Raw genomic sequence first — 18,836 nt, 5'->3', positions numbered from 1 at the left:
TTTTCCATACTTCAACACCATGTAACTCATATTCAAAGTAGGCCAAACAAGTATTTAAAAAAGACAAAAAAAGAAAGCAATCTTTTCAGCAGATTAATGTATCAAAGTAGACAAACTATTGGATTTAAAAAAAAGAAAAGAATAATTATGCTGTGCAATGGTGGGGCTAGAACCCACAACCTTGTGGGGAGCTTTTAATCGGTAAACCAACACCTTACCAACTGAGCTAGGATTTCTGCCTTGTGCAAGCAGTCAATAAGCCTAATGAACCAACATGGCTACTTTTCCATACTTCAACACCAAGTAACTCATATTAAAAGTAGGCCAAACAAGTATTTAAAAAAGACAAAGAAATAAAGCAATCTTTTTAACAGGTCTCTTTATTTAACAAATAGATTTACAGATTAATGTAACAAGTATACAAACTATTGGATTTAAAAACAAACATATAATTGTTCTTTGCAATGGTGGGGCTAGAACCCACAACCTTGTGGGGAGCTTTTAATCGGTAAACCAACACCTTACCAACTGAGCTATGATTTCTGACTTGTGCAAGCAGTCAATAAGCCTAATGAACCAACATGGCAACTTTTCCATACTTCAACACCATGTAACTCATTAAAAGTAGGCCAAACAAGTATTTAAAAAAAGAGAAAGAAATAAAGCAATCTTTTCAACAGCTCTCTTTAATTAAAAAATAGATTAACAGATTAATGTAACAAAGTAGACAAACTATTGGATTTAAAAACAAATATATATCTATTCTTTGCAATGGTGGGGCTAGAACCCACAAACTTGTGGGGAGCTGTTGATCGGTAAACCAACACCTTACCAACTGAGCTATGATTTCTGACTTGTGCAAGCAGTCAATAAGCCTAATGAACCAACATGGCAACTTTTCCATACTTCAACACCATGTAACTCATATTCAAAGTAGGCCAAACAAGTATTTGAAAAAGACAAAAAAAGAAAGCAATCTTTTCAGCAGATTAATGTATCAAAGTAGACAAACTATTGGATTTAAAAAAAAGAAAAGAATAATTATGCTGTGCAATGGTGGGGCTAGAACCCACAACCTTGTGGGGAGCTTTTAATCGGTAAACCAACACCTTACCAACTGAGCTAGGATTTCTGCCTTGTGCAAGCAGTCAATAAGCCTAATGAACCAACATGGCTACTTTTCCATACTTCAACACCAAGTAACTCATATTAAAAGTAGGCCAAACAAGTATTTAAAAAAGACAAAGAAATAAAGCAATCTTTTTAACAGGTCTCTTTATTTAACAAATAGATTTACAGATTAATGTAACAAGTATACAAACTATTGGATTTAAAAACAAACATATAATTGTTCTTTGCAATGGTGGGGCTAGAACCCACAACCTTGTGGGGAGCTTTTAATCGGTAAACCAACACCTTACCAACTGAGCTATGATTTCTGACTTGTGCAAGCAGTCAATAAGCCTAATGAACCAACATGGCAACTTTTCCATACTTCAACACCATGTAACTCATTAAAAGTAGGCCAAACAAGTATTTAAAAAAAGAGAAAGAAATAAAGCAATCTTTTCAACAGCTCTCTTTAATTAAAAAATAGATTTACAGATTAATGTAACAAAGTGGACAAACTATTGGATTTAAAAACTAATATATAATTTTTCTTTGCAATGGTGGGGCTAGAACCCACAAACTTGTGGGGAGTTGTTGATCGGTAAACCAACACCTTACCAACTGAGCTATGATTTCTGTCTAGTGCAAACAGTCAATAAGCCTAATGAACCAAAATGGCTACTTTTCCATACTTCAACACCATGTAACTCATATTCAAAGTAGGCCAAACAAGTATTTAAAAAAGACAAAAAAATAAAGCAATCTTTTCAGCAGATTAATGTATCAAAGTAGACAAACTATTGGATTTAAAAAAAAGAAAAAAATAATTATGCTGTGCAATGGTGGGGCTAGAACCCACAACCTTGTGGGGAGCTTTTAATCGGTAAACCAACACCTTACCAACTGAGCTAGGATTTCTGACTTGTGCAAGCAGTCAATAAGCCTAATGAACCAACATGGCTACTTTTCCATACTTCAACACCAAGTAACTCATATTAAAAGTAGGCCAAACAAGTATTTAAAAAAGACAAAGAAATAAAGCAATCTTTTTAACAGGTCTTTTTATTTAACAAATAGATTTACAGATTAATGTAACAAGTATACAAACTATTGGATTTAAAAACAAACATATAATTATTCTTTGCAATGGTGGGGCTAGAACCCACAACCTTGTGGGGAGCTTTTAATCGGTAAACCAACACCTTACCAACTGAGCTATGATTTCTGACTTGTGCAAGCAGTCAATAAGCCTAATGAACCAACATGGCAACTTTTCCATACTTCAACACCATGTAACTCATTAAAAGTAGGCCAAACAAGTATTTAAAAAAAGAGAAAGAAATAAAGCAATCTTTTCAACAGCTCTCTTTAATTAAAAAATAGATTTACAGATTAATGTAACAAAGTGGACAAACTATTGGATTTAAAAACTAATATATAATTTTTCTTTGCAATGGTGGGGCTAGAGCCCACAAACTTGTGGGGAGCTTTTAATCGGTAAACCAACACCTTACCAACTGAGCTATGATTTCTGACTTGTGCAAGCAGTCAATAAGCCTAATGAACCAACATGGCAACTTTTCCATACTTCAACACCATGTAACTCATATTTAAAGTAGGCCAAACAAGTATTTAAAAAAGATAAAGAAATAAAGCAATCTTTTCAGCAGATTAATGTATCAAAGTAGACAAACTATTGGATTTAAAAAAAAGAAAAAAATAATTATGCTGTGCAATGGTGGGGCTAGAACCCACAACCTTGTGGGGAGCTTTTAACCGGTAAACCAACACCTTACCAACTGAGCTATGATTTCTGACTTGTGCAAGCAGTCAATAAGCCTAATGAACCAACATGGCAACTTTTCCATACTTCAACACCATGTAACTCATTAAAAGTAGGCCAAACAAGTATTTAAAAAAAGAGAAAGAAATAAAGCAATCTTTTCAACAGCTCTCTATAATTAAAAAATAGATTTACAGATTAATGTAACAAAGTAGACAAACTATTGGATTTAAAAACAAATATATAATTATTCTTTGCAATGGTGGGGCTAGAACCCACACACTTGTGGGGAGCTGTTGATCGGTAAACCAACACCTTACCAACTGAGCTATGATTTCTGACTTGTGCAAACAGTCAATAAGCCTAATGAACCAAAATGGCTACTTTTCCATACTTCAACACCATGTAACTCATATTAAAAGTAGGCCAAACAAGTATTTTAAAAAGACAAAGAAATAAAGCAATCTTTTCAGCAGATTAATGTATCAAAGTAGACAAACTATTGGATTTAAAAAAAAGAAAACAATAATTATGCTGTGCAATGGTGGGGCTAGAACCCACAACCTTGTGGGGAGCTTTTAATCGGTAAACCAACACCTTACCAACTGAGCTATGATTTCTGACTTGTGCAAGCAGTCAATAAGCCTAATGAACCAACATGGCAACTTTTCCATACTTCAACACCATGTAACTCATTAAAAGTAGGCCAAACAAGTATTTAAAAAAAGAGAAAGAAATAAAGCAATCTTTTCAACAGCTCTCTTTAATTAAAAAATAGATTAACAGATTAATGTAACAAAGTAGACAAACTATTGGATTTAAAAACAAATATATATCTATTCTTTGCAATGGTGGGGCTAGAACCCACAAACTTGTGGGGAGCTGTTGATCGGTAAACCAACACCTTACCAACTGAGCTATGATTTCTGACTTGTGCAAGCAGTCAATAAGCCTAATGAACCAACATGGCAACTTTTCCATACTTCAACACCATGTAACTCATTAAAAGTAGGCCAAACAAGTATTTAAAAAAAGAGAAAGAAATAAAGCAATCTTTTCAACAGCTCTCTTTAATTAAAAAATAGATTAACAGATTAATGTAACAAAGTAGACAAACTATTGGATTTAAAAACAAATATATATCTATTCTTTGCAATGGTGGGGCTAGAACCCACAAACTTGTGGGGAGCTGTTGATCGGTAAACCAACACCTTACCAACTGAGCTATGATTTCTGACTTGTGCAAGCAGTCAATAAGCCTAATGAACCAACATGGCAACTTTTCCATACTTCAACACCATGTAACTCATATTCAAAGTAGGCCAAACAAGTATTTAAAAAAGACAAAAAAAGAAAGCAATCTTTTCAGCAGATTAATGTATCAAAGTAGACAAACTATTGGATTTAAAAAAAAGAAAAGAATAATTATGCTGTGCAATGGTGGGGCTAGAACCCACAACCTTGTGGGGAGCTTTTAATCGGTAAACCAACACCTTACCAACTGAGCTAGGATTTCTGCCTTGTGCAAGCAGTCAATAAGCCTAATGAACCAACATGGCTACTTTTCCATACTTCAACACCAAGTAACTCATATTAAAAGTAGGCCAAACAAGTATTTAAAAAAGACAAAGAAATAAAGCAATCTTTTTAACAGGTCTCTTTATTTAACAAATAGATTTACAGATTAATGTAACAAGTATACAAACTATTGGATTTAAAAACAAACATATAATTGTTCTTTGCAATGGTGGGGCTAGAACCCACAACCTTGTGGGAAGCTTTTAATCGGTAAACCAACACCTTACCAACTGAGCTATGATTTCTGACTTGTGCAAGCAGTCAATAAGCCTAATGAACCAACATGGCAACTTTTCCATACTTCAACACCATGTAACTCATTAAAAGTAGGCCAAACAAGTATTTAAAAAAAGAGAAAGAAATAAAGCAATCTTTTCAACAGCTCTCTTTAATTAAAAAATAGATTAACAGATTAATGTAACAAAGTAGACAAACTATTGGATTTAAAAACAAATATATATCTATTCTTTGCAATGGTGGGGCTAGAACCCACAAACTTGTGGGGAGCTGTTGATCGGTAAACCAACACCTTACCAACTGAGCTATGATTTCTGACTTGTGCAAGCAGTCAATAAGCCTAATGAACCAACATGGCAACTTTTCCATACTTCAACACCATGTAACTCATATTCAAAGTAGGCCAAACAAGTATTTAAAAAAGACAAAAAAAGAAAGCAATCTTTTCAGCAGATTAATGTATCAAAGTAGACAAACTATTGGATTTAAAAAAAAGAAAAGAATAATTATGCTGTGCAATGGTGGGGCTAGAACCCACAACCTTGTGGGGAGCTTTTAATCGGTAAACCAACACCTTACCAACTGAGCTAGGATTTCTGCCTTGTGCAAGCAGTCAATAAGCCTAATGAACCAACATGGCTACTTTTCCATACTTCAACACCAAGTAACTCATATTAAAAGTAGGCCAAACAAGTATTTAAAAAAGACAAAGAAATAAAGCAATCTTTTTAACAGGTCTCTTTATTTAACAAATAGATTTACAGATTAATGTAACAAGTATACAAACTATTGGATTTAAAAACAAACATATAATTGTTCTTTGCAATGGTGGGGCTAGAACCCACAACCTTGTGGGGAGCTTTTAATCGGTAAACCAACACCTTACCAACTGAGCTATGATTTCTGACTTGTGCAAGCAGTCAATAAGCCTAATGAACCAACATGGCAACTTTTCCATACTTCAACACCATGTAACTCATTAAAAGTAGGCCAAACAAGTATTTAAAAAAAGAGAAAGAAATAAAGCAATCTTTTCAACAGCTCTCTTTAATTAAAAAATAGATTTACAGATTAATGTAACAAAGTGGACAAACTATTGGATTTAAAAACTAATATATAATTTTTCTTTGCAATGGTGGGGCTAGAACCCACAAACTTGTGGGGAGTTGTTGATCGGTAAACCAACACCTTACCAACTGAGCTATGATTTCTGTCTAGTGCAAACAGTCAATAAGCCTAATGAACCAAAATGGCTACTTTTCCATACTTCAACACCATGTAACTCATATTCAAAGTAGGCCAAACAAGTATTTAAAAAAGACAAAAAAATAAAGCAATCTTTTCAGCAGATTAATGTATCAAAGTAGACAAACTATTGGATTTAAAAAAAAGAAAAAAATAATTATGCTGTGCAATGGTGGGGCTAGAACCCACAACCTTGTGGGGAGCTTTTAATCGGTAAACCAACACCTTACCAACTGAGCTAGGATTTCTGACTTGTGCAAGCAGTCAATAAGCCTAATGAACCAACATGGCTACTTTTCCATACTTCAACACCAAGTAACTCATATTAAAAGTAGGCCAAACAAGTATTTAAAAAAGACAAAGAAATAAAGCAATCTTTTTAACAGGTCTTTTTATTTAACAAATAGATTTACAGATTAATGTAACAAGTATACAAACTATTGGATTTAAAAACAAACATATAATTATTCTTTGCAATGGTGGGGCTAGAACCCACAACCTTGTGGGGAGCTTTTAATCGGTAAACCAACACCTTACCAACTGAGCTATGATTTCTGACTTGTGCAAGCAGTCAATAAGCCTAATGAACCAACATGGCAACTTTTCCATACTTCAACACCATGTAACTCATTAAAAGTAGGCCAAACAAGTATTTAAAAAAAGAGAAAGAAATAAAGCAATCTTTTCAACAGCTCTCTTTAATTAAAAAATAGATTTACAGATTAATGTAACAAAGTGGACAAACTATTGGATTTAAAAACTAATATATAATTTTTCTTTGCAATGGTGGGGCTAGAACCCACAAACTTGTGGGGAGCTTTTAATCGGTAAACCAACACCTTACCAACTGAGCTATGATTTCTGTCTAGTGCAAGCAGTCAATAAGCCTAATGAACCAACATGGCAACTTTTCCATACTTCAACACCATGTAACTCATATTTAAAGTAGGCCAAACAAGTATTTAAAAAAGATAAAGAAATAAAGCAATCTTTTCAGCAGATTAATGTATCAAAGTAGACAAACTATTGGATTTAAAAAAAAGAAAAAAATAATTATGCTGTGCAATGGTGGGGCTAGAACCCACAACCTTGTGGGGAGCTTTTAATCGGTAAACCAACACCTTACCAACTGAGCTATGATTTCTGACTTGTGCAAGCAGTCAATAAGCCTAATGAACCAACATGGCAACTTTTCCATACTTCAACACCATGTAACTCATTAAAAGTAGGCCAAACAAGTATTTAAAAAAAGAGAAAGAAATAAAGCAATCTTTTCAACAGCTCTCTTTAATTAAAAAATAGATTTACAGATTAATGTAACAAAGTAGACAAACTATTGGATTTAAAAACAAATATATAATTATTCTTTGCAATGGTGGGGCTAGAACCCACAACCTTGTGGGGAGTTGTTGATCGGTAAACCAACACCTTACCAACTGAGCTATGATTTCTGACTTGTGCAAGCAGTCAATAAGCCTAATGAACCAACATGGCAACTTTTCCATACTTCAACACCATGTAACTCATTAAAAGTAGGCCAAACAAGTATTTAAAAAAAGAGAAAGAAATAAAGCAATCTTTTCAACAGCTCTCTTTAATTAAAAAATAGATTTACAGATTAATGTAACAAAGTAGACAAACTATTGGATTTAAAAACAAATATATAATTATTCTTTGCAATGGTGGGGCTAGAACCCACACACTTGTGGGGAGCTGTTGATCGGTAAACCAACACCTTACCAACTGAGCTATGATTTCTGACTTGTGCAAACAGTCAATAAGCCTAATGAACCAAAATGGCTACTTTTCCATACTTCAACACCATGTAACTCATATTAAAAGTAGGCCAAACAAGTATTTTAAAAAGACAAATAAATAAAGCAATCTTTTCAGCAGATTAATGTATCAAAGTAGACAAACTATTGGATTTAAAAAAAAGAAAACAATAATTATGCTGTGCAATTGTGGGGCTAGAACCCACAACCTTGTGGGGAGCTTTTAATCGGTAAACCAACACCTTACCAACTGAGCTAGGATTTCTGACTTGTGCAAGCAGTCAATAAGCCTAATGAACCAACATGGCAACTTTTCCATACTTCAACACCATGTAACTCATTAAAAGTAGGCCAAACAAGTATTTAAAAAAAGAGAAAGAAATAAAGCAATCTTTTCAACAGCTCTCTTTAATTAAAAAATAGATTTACAGATTAATGTAACAAAGTAGACAAACTATTGGATTTAAAAACAAATATATAATTATTCTTTGCAATGGTGGGGCTAGAACCCACAAACTTGTGGGGAGCTGTTGATCGGTAAACCAACACCTTACCAACTGAGCTATGATTTCTGACTTGTGCAAACAGTCAATAAGCCTAATGAACCAAAATGGCTACTTTTCCATACTTCAACACCATGTAACTCATATTAAAAGTAGGCCAAACAAGTATTTTAAAAAGACAAAGAAATAAAGCAATCTTTTCAGCAGATTAATGTATCAAAGTAGACAAACTATTGGATTTAAAAAAAAGAAAACAATAATTATGCTGTGCAATGGTGGGGCTAGAACCCACAACCTTGTGGGGAGCTTTTAATCGGTAAACCAACACCTTACCAACTGAGCTAGGATTTCTGACTTGTGCAAGCAGTCAATAAGCCTAATGAACCAACATGGCAACTTTTCCATACTTCAACACCATGTAACTCATTAAAAGTAGGCCAAACAAGTATTTAAAAAAAGAGAAAGAAATAAAGCAATCTTTTCATCAGCTCTCTTTAATTAACAAATATATTTACAGATTAATGTAACAAAGTGGACAAACTATTGGATTTAAAAACAAATATATAATTTTTCTTTGCAATGGTGGGGCTAGAACCCTCGAACTTGTGTGGAGCTGTTAATCGGTAAACCAACACTTTACCAACTGAGCTATGATTTCTGTTGAGTGCAAACAGTCAATAAGCCTAATGAACCAAAATGGCTACTTTTCCATACTTCAACACCATGTAACTCATATTCAAAGTAGGCCAAACAAGTATTTAAAAAAGACAAAGAAATAAAGCAATCTTTTCAGCAGATTAATGTATCAAAGTAGACAAACTATTGGATTTAAAAAAAAGAAAAAAATAATTATGCTGTGCAATGGTGGGGCTAGAACCCACAACCTTGTGGGGAGCTTTTAACCGGTAAACCAACACCTTACCAACTGAGCTATGATTTCTGACTTGTGCAAGCAGTCAATAAGCCTATTGAACCAACATGGCAACTTTTCCATACTTCAACACCATGTAACTCATTAAAAGTAGGCCAAACAAGTATTTAAAAAAAGAGAAAGAAATAAAGCAATCTTTTCATCAGCTCTCTTTAATTAACAAATATATTTACAGATTAATGTAACAAAATGGACAAACTATTGGATTTAAAAACAAATATATAATTTTTCTTTGCAATGGTGGGGCTAGAACCCACAAACTTGTGGGGAGCTGTTGATCGGTAAACCAACACCTTACCAACTGAGCTATGATTTCTGACTTGTGCAAACAGTCAATAAGCCTAATGAACCAACATGGCAACTTTTCCATACTTCAACACCATGTAACTCATTAAAAGTAGGCCAAACAAGTATTTAAAAAAAGAGAAAGAAATAAAGCAATCTTTTAAACAGCTCTCTTTAATTAAAAAATAGATTTACAGATTAATGTAACAAAGTAGACAAACTATTGGATTTAAAAACAAATATATATCTATTCTTTGCAATGGTGGGGCTAGAACCCACAAACTTGTGGGGAGCTGTTGATCGGTAAACCAACACCTTACCAACTGAGCTATGATTTCTGACTTGTGCAAGCAGTCAATAAGCCTAATGAACCAACATGGCAACTTTTCCATACTTCAACACCATGTAACTCATATTCAAAGTAGGCCAAACAAGTATTTAAAAAAGACAAAAAAAGAAAGCAATCTTTTCAGCAGATTAATGTATCAAAGTAGACAAACTATTGGATTTAAAAAAAAGAAAAAAATAATTATGCTGTGCAATGGTGGGGCTAGAACCCACAACCTTGTGGGGAGCTTTTAATCGGTAAACCAACACCTTACCAACTGAGCTAGGATTTCTGACTTGTGCAAGCAGTCAATAAGCCTAATGAACCAACATGGCTACTTTTCCATACTTCAACACCAAGTAACTCATATTAAAAGTAGGCCAAACAAGTATTTAAAAAAGACAAAGAAATAAAGCAATCTTTTTAACAGGTCTCTTTATTTAACAAATAGATTTACAGATTAATGTAACAAGTATACAAACTATTGGATTTAAAAACAAACATATAATTGTTCTTTGCAATGGTGGGGCTAGAACCCACAACCTTGTGGGGAGCTTTTAATCGGTAAACCAACACCTTACCAACTGAGCTATGATTTCTGACTTGTGCAAGCAGTCAATAAGCCTAATGAACCAACATGGCAACTTTTCCATACTTCAACACCATGTAACTCATTAAAAGTAGGCCAAACAAGTATTTAAAAAAAGAGAAAGAAATAAAGCAATCTTTTCAACAGCTCTCTTTAATTAAAAAATAGATTTACAGATTAATGTAACAAAGTAGACAAACTATTGGATTTAAAAACAAATATATAATTATTCTTTGCAATGGTGGGGCTAGAACCCACACACTTGTGGGGAGCTGTTGATCGGTAAACCAACACCTTACCAACTGAGCTATGATTTCTGACTTGTGCAAACAGTCAATAAGCCTAATGAACCAAAATGGCTACTTTTCCATACTTCAACACCATGTAACTCATATTAAAAGTAGGCCAAACAAGTATTTTAAAAAGACAAAGAAATAAAGCAATCTTTTCAGCAGATTAATGTATCAAAGTAGACAAACTATTGGATTAAAAAAAAAGAAAACAATAATTATGCTGTGCAATGGTGGGGCTAGAACCCACAACCTTGTGGGGAGCTTTTAATCGGTAAACCAACACCTTACCAACTGAGCTATGATTTCTGACTTGTGCAAGCAGTCAATAAGCCTAATGAACCAACATGGCAACTTTTCCATACTTCAACACCATGTAACTCATTAAAAGTAGGCCAAACAAGTATTTAAAAAAAGAGAAAGAAATAAAGCAATCTTTTCATCAGCTCTCTTTAATTAACAAATATATTTACAGATTAATGTAACAAAATGGACAAACTATTGGATTTAAAAACAAATATATAATTTTTCTTTGCAATGGTGGGGCTAGAACCCACAAACTTGTGGGGAGCTGTTGATCGGTAAACCAACACCTTACCAACTGAGCTATGATTTCTGACTTGTGCAAACAGTCAATAAGCCTAATGAACCAAAATGGCTACTTTTCCATACTTCAACACCATGTAACTCATATTAAAAGTAGGCCAAACAAGTATTTAAAAAAGACAAAGAAATAAAGCAATCTTTTCAGCAGATTAATGTATCAAAGTAGACAAACTATTGGATTTAAAAAAAAGAAAAAAATAATTATGCTGTGCAATGGTGGGGCTAGAACCCACAACCTTGTGGGGAGCTTTTAATCGGTAAACCAACACCTTACCAACTGAGCTATGATTTCTGACTTGTGCAAGCAGTCAATAAGCCTAATGAACCAACATGGCAACTTTTCCATACTTCAACACCATGTAACTCATTAAAAGTAGGCCAAACAAGTATTTAAAAAAAGAGAAAGAAATAAAGCAATCTTTTCAACAGCTCTCTTTAATTAAAAAATAGATTAACAGATTAATGTAACAAAGTAGACAAACTATTGGATTTAAAAACAAATATATATCTATTCTTTGCAATGGTGGGGCTAGAACCCACAAACTTGTGGGGAGCTGTTGATCGGTAAACCAACACCTTACCAACTGAGCTATGATTTCTGACTTGTGCAAGCAGTCAATAAGCCTAATGAACCAACATGGCAACTTTTCCATACTTCAACACCATGTAACTCATATTCAAAGTAGGCCAAACAAGTATTTAAAAAAGACAAAAAAAGAAAGCAATCTTTTCAGCAGATTAATGTATCAAAGTAGACAAACTATTGGATTTAAAAAAAAGAAAAAAAATAATTATGCTGTGCAATGGTGGGGCTAGAACCCACAACCTTGTGGGGAGCTTTTAATCGGTAAACCAACACCTTACCAACTGAGCTAGGATTTCTGACTTGTGCAAGCAGTCAATAAGCCTAATGAACCAACATGGCTACTTTTCCATACTTCAACACCAAGTAACTCATATTAAAAGTAGGCCAAACAAGTATTTAAAAAAGACAAAGAAATAAAGCAATCTTTTTAACAGGTCTCTTTATTTAACAAATAGATTTACAGATTAATGTAACAAGTATACAAACTATTGGATTTAAAAACAAACATATAATTGTTCTTTGCAATGGTGGGGCTAGAACCCACAACCTTGTGGGGAGCTTTTAATCGGTAAACCAACACCTTACCAACTGAGCTATGATTTCTGACTTGTGCAAGCAGTCAATAAGCCTAATGAACCAATATGGCAACTTTTCCATACTTCAACACCATGTAACTCATTAAAAGTAGGCCAAACAAGTATTTAAAAAAAGAGAAAGAAATAAAGCAATCTTTTCAACAGCTCTCTTTAATTAAAAAATAGATTTACAGATTAATGTAACAAAGTGGACAAACTATTGGATTTAAAAACTAATATATAATTTTTCTTTGCAATGGTGGGGCTAGAACCCACAAACTTGTGGGGAGTTGTTGATCGGTAAACCAACACCTTACCAACTGAGCTATGATTTCTGTCTAGTGCAAACAGTCAATAAGCCTAATGAACCAAAATGGCTACTTTTCCATACTTCAACACCATGTAACTCATATTCAAAGTAGGCCAAACAAGTATTTAAAAAAGACAAAAAAATAAAGCAATCTTTTCAGCAGATTAATGTATCAAAGTAGACAAACTATTGGATTTAAAAAAAAGAAAAAAATAATTATGCTGTGCAATGGTGGGGCTAGAACCCACAACCTTGTGGGGAGCTTTTAATCGGTAAACCAACACCTTACCAACTGAGCTAGGATTTCTGACTTGTGCAAGCAGTCAATAAGCCTAATGAACCAACATGGCTACTTTTCCATACTTCAACACCAAGTAACTCATATTAAAAGTAGGCCAAACAAGTATTTAAAAAAGACAAAGAAATAAAGCAATCTTTTTAACAGGTCTTTTTATTTAACAAATAGATTTACAGATTAATGTAACAAGTATACAAACTATTGGATTTAAAAACAAACATATAATTATTCTTTGCAATGGTGGGGCTAGAACCCACAACCTTGTGGGGAGCTTTTAATCGGTAAACCAACACCTTACCAACTGAGCTATGATTTCTGACTTGTGCAAGCAGTCAATAAGCCTAATGAACCAACATGGCAACTTTTCCATACTTCAACACCATGTAACTCATTAAAAGTAGGCCAAACAAGTATTTAAAAAAAAGAGAAAGAAATAAAGCAATCTTTTCAACAGCTCTCTTTAATTAAAAAATAGATTTACAGATTAATGTAACAAAGTGGACAAACTATTGGATTTAAAAACTAATATATAATTTTTCTTTGCAATGGTGGGGCTAGAACCCACAAACTTGTGGGGAGCTTTTAATCGGTAAACCAACACCTTACCAACTGAGCTATGATTTCTGTCTAGCGCAAGCAGTCAATAAGCCTAATGAACCAACATGGCAACTTTTCCATACTTCAACACCATGTAACTCATATTTAAAGTAGGCCAAACAAGTATTTAAAAAAGATAAAGAAATAAAGCAATCTTTTCAGCAGATTAATGTATCAAAGTAGACAAACTATTGGATTTAAAAAAAAGAAAAAAATAATTATGCTGTGCAATGGTGGGGCTAGAACCCACAACCTTGTGGGGAGCTTTTAATCGGTAAACCAACACCTTACCAACTGAGCTATGATTTCTGACTTGTGCAAGCAGTCAATAAGCCTAATGAACCAACATGGCAACTTTTCCATACTTCAACACCATGTAACTCATTAAAAGTAGGCCAAACAAGTATTTAAAAAAAGAGAAAGAAATAAAGCAATCTTTTCAACAGCTCTCTTTAATTAAAAAATAGATTTACAGATTAATGTAACAAAGTAGACAAACTATTGGATTTAAAAACAAATATATAATTATTCTTTGCAATGGTGGGGCTAGAACCCACAACCTTGTGGGGAGTTGTTGATCGGTAAACCAACACCTTACCAACTGAGCTATGATTTCTGACTTGTGCAAGCAGTCAATAAGCCTAATGAACCAACATGGCAACTTTTCCATACTTCAACACCATGTAACTCATTAAAAGTAGGCCAAACAAGTATTTAAAAAAAGAGAAAGAAATAAAGCAATCTTTTCAACAGCTCTCTTTAATTAAAAAATAGATTTACAGATTAATGTAACAAAGTAGACAAACTATTGGATTTAAAAACAAATATATAATTATTCTTTGCAATGGTGGGGCTAGAACCCACACACTTGTGGGGAGCTGTTGATCGGTAAACCAACACCTTACCAACTGAGCTATGATTTCTGACTTGTGCAAACAGTCAATAAGCCTAATGAACCAAAATGGCTACTTTTCCATACTTCAACACCATGTAACTCATATTAAAAGTAGGCCAAACAAGTATTTTAAAAAGACAAATAAATAAAGCAATCTTTTCAGCAGATTAATGTATCAAAGTAGACAAACTATTGGATTTAAAAAAAAGAAAACAATAATTATGCTGTGCAATGGTGGGGCTAGAACCCACAACCTTGTGGGGAGCTTTTAATCGGTAAACCAACACCTTACCAACTGAGCTAGGATTTCTGACTTGTGCAAGCAGTCAATAAGCCTAATGAACCAACATGGCAACTTTTCCATACTTCAACACCATGTAACTCATTAAAAGTAGGCCAAACAAGTATTTAAAAAAAGAGAAAGAAATAAAGCAATCTTTTCAACATCTCTCTTTAATTAAAAAATAGATTTACAGATTAATGTAACAAAGTAGACAAACTATTGGATTTAAAAACAAATATATAATTATTCTTTGCAATGGTGGGGCTAGAACCCACAAACTTGTGGGGAGCTGTTGATCGGTAAACCAACACCTCACCAACTGAGCTATGATTTCTGACTTGTGCAAACAGTCAATAAGCCTAATGAACCAAAATGGCTACTTTTCCATACTTCAACACCATGTAACTCATATTAAAAGTAGGCCAAACAAGTATTTTAAAAAGACAAAGAAATAAAGCAATCTTTTCAGCAGATTAATGTATCAAAGTAGACAAACTATTGGATTTAAAAAAAAGAAAACAATAATTATGCTGTGCAATGGTGGGGCTAGAACCCACAACCTTGTGGGGAGCTTTTAATCGGTAAACCAACACCTTACCAACTGAGATAGGATTTCTGACTTGTGCAAGCAGTCAATAAGCCTAATGAACCAACATGGCAACTTTTCCATACTTCAACACCATGTAACTCATTAAAAGTAGGCCAAACAAGTATTTAAAAAAAGAGAAAGAAATAAAGCAATCTTTTCATCAGCTCTCTTTAATTAACAAATATATTTACAGATTAATGTAACAAAGTGGACAAACTATTGGATTTAAAAACAAATATATAATTTTTCTTTGCAATGGTGGGGCTAGAACCCTCAAACTTGTGTGGAGCTGTTAATCGGTAAACCAACACTTTACCAACTGAGCTATGATTTCTGTTGAGTGCAAACAGTCAATAAGCCTAATGAACCAAAATGGCTACTTTTCCATACTTCAACACCATGTAACTCATATTCAAAGTAGGCCAAACAAGTATTTAAAAAAGACAAAGAAATAAAGCAATCTTTTCAGCAGATTAATGTATCAAAGTAGACAAACTATTGGATTTAAAAAAAAGAAAAAAATAATTATGCTGTGCAATGGTGGGGCTAGAACCCACAACCTTGTGGGGAGCTTTTAATCGGTAAACCAACACCTTACCAACTGAGCTATGATTTCTGACTTGTGCAAGCAGTCAATAAGCCTAATGAACCAACATGGCAACTTTTCCATACTTCAACACCATGTAACTCATTAAAAGTAGGCCAAACAAGTATTTAAAAAAAGAGAAAGAAATAAAGCAATCTTTTAAACAGCTCTCTTTAATTAAAAAATAGATTTACAGATTAATGTAACAAAGTAGACAAACTATTGGATTTAAAAACAAATATATATCTATTCTTTGCAATGGTGGGGCTAGAACCCACAAACTTGTGGGGAGCTGTTGATCGGTAAACCAACACCTTACCAACTGAGCTATGATTTCTGACTTGTGCAAGCAGTCAATAAGCCTAATGAACCAACATGGCAACTTTTCCATACTTCAACACCATGTAACTCATATTCAAAGTAGGCCAAACAAGTATTTAAAAAAGACAAAAAAAGAAAGCAATCTTTTCAGCAGATTAATGTATCAAAGTAGACAAACTATTGGATTTAAAAAAAAGAAAAAAATAATTATGCTGTGCAATGGTGGGGCTAGAACCCACAACCTTGTGGGGAGCTTTTAATCGGTAAACCAACACCTTACCAACTGAGCTAGGATTTCTGACTTGTGCAAGCAGTCAATAAGCCTAATGAACCAACATGGCTACTTTTCCATACTTCAACACCAAGTAACTCATATTAAAAGTAGGCCAAACAAGTATTTAAAAAAGACAAAGAAATAAAGCAATCTTTTTAACAGGTCTCTTTATTTAACAAATAGATTTACAGATTAATGTAACAAGTATACAAACTATTGGATTTAAAAACAAACATATAATTATTCTTTGCAATGGTGGGGCTAGAACCCACAACCTTGTGGGGAGCTTTTAATCGGTAAACCAACACCTTACCAACTGAGCTATGATTTCTGACTTGTGCAAGCAGTCAATAAGCCTAATGAACCAACATGGCAACTTTTCCATACTTCAACACCATGTAACTCATATTAAAAGTAGGCCAAACAAGTATTTAAAAAAGACAAAGAAATAAAGCAATCTTTTCAGCAGATTAATGTATCAAAGTAGACAAACTATTGGATTTAAAAAAAAGAAAAAAATAATTATGCTGTGCAATGGTGGGGCTAGAACCCACAACCTTGTGGGGAGCTTTTAACCGGTAAACCAACACCTTACCAACTGAGCTATGATTTCTGACTTGTGCAAGCAGTCAATAAGCCTAATGAACCAACATGGCAACTTTTCCATACTTCAACACCATGTAACTCATTAAAAGTAGGCCAAACAAGTATTTAAAAAAAGAGAAAGAAATAAAGCAATCTTTTTTAACAGCTCTCTTTAATTAAAAAATAGATTTACAGATTAATGTAACAAAGTAGACAAACTATTGGATTTAAAAACAAATATATAATTATTCTTTGCAATGGTGGGGCTAGAACCCACACACTTGTGGGGAGCTGTTGATCGGTAAACCAACACCTTACCAACTGAGCTATGATTTCTGACTTGTGCAAACAGTCAATTAGCCTAATGAACCAAAATGGCTACTTTTCCATACTTCAACACCATGTAACTCATATTAAAAGTAGGCCAAACAAGTATTTTAAAAAGACAAAGAAATAAAGCAATCTTTTCAGCAGATTAATGTATCAAAGTAGACAAACTATTGGATTTAAAAAAAAGAAAACAATAATTATGCTGTGCAATGGTGGGGCTAGAACCCACAACCTTGTGGGGAGCTTTTAATCGGTAAACCAACACCTTACCAACTGAGCTATGATTTCTGACTTGTGCAAGCAGTCAATAAGCCTAATGAACCAACATGGCAACTTTTCCATACTTCAACACCATGTAACTCATTAAAAGTAGGCCAAACAAGTATTTAAAAAAAGAGAAAGAAATAAAGCAATCTTTTCAACAGCTCTCTTTAATTAAAAAATAGATTTACAGATTAATGTAACAAAGTGGACAAACTATTGGATTTAAAAACTAATATATAATTTTTCTTTGCAATGGTGGGGCTAGAACCCACAAACTTGTGGGGAGTTGTTGATCGGTAAACCAACACCTTACCAACTGAGCTATGATTTCTGTCTAGTGCAAGCAGTCAATAAGCCTAATGAACCAAAATGGCAACTTTTCCATACTTCAACACCATGTAACTCATATTAAAAGTAGGCCAAACAAGTATTTAAAAAAGACAAAGAAATAAAGCAATCTTTTCAGCAGATTAATGTATCAAAGTAGACAAACTATTGGATTTAAAAAAAAGAAAAAAATAATTATGCTGTGCAATGGTGGGGCTAGAACCCACAACCTTGTGGGGAGCTTTTAATCGGTAAACCAACACCTTACCAACTGAGCTATGATTTCTGACTTGTGCAAGCAGTCAATAAGCCTAATGAACCAACATGGCAACTTTTCCATACTTCAACACCATGTAACTCATTAAAAGTAGGCCAAACAAGTATTTAAAAAAAGAGAAAGAAATAAAGCAATCTTTTCAACAGCTCTCTTTAATTAAAAAATAGATTTACAGATTAATGTAACAAAGTAGACAAACTATTGGATTTAAAAACAAATATATAATTATTCTTTGCAATGGTGGGGCTAGAACCCACACACTTGTGGGGAGCTGTTGATTGGTAAACCAACACCTTACCAACTGAGCTATGATTTCTGACTTGTGCAAACAGTCAATAAGCCTAATGAACCAAAATGGCTACTTTTCCATACTTCAACAGCATGTAACTCATATTCAAAGTAGGCCAAACAAGTATTTAAAAAAGACAAAAAAATAAAGCAATCTTTTCAGCAGATTAATGTATCAAAGTAGACAAACT

The sequence above is a fragment of the Silurus aristotelis genome, assembly GCF_946808225.1.
Source record: "Silurus aristotelis genome assembly, chromosome: 3".
In the NCBI taxonomy this organism is placed as follows: domain Eukaryota; kingdom Metazoa; phylum Chordata; class Actinopteri; order Siluriformes; family Siluridae; genus Silurus; species Silurus aristotelis.
Note: the sequence above shows the minus strand (reverse complement) of the source record.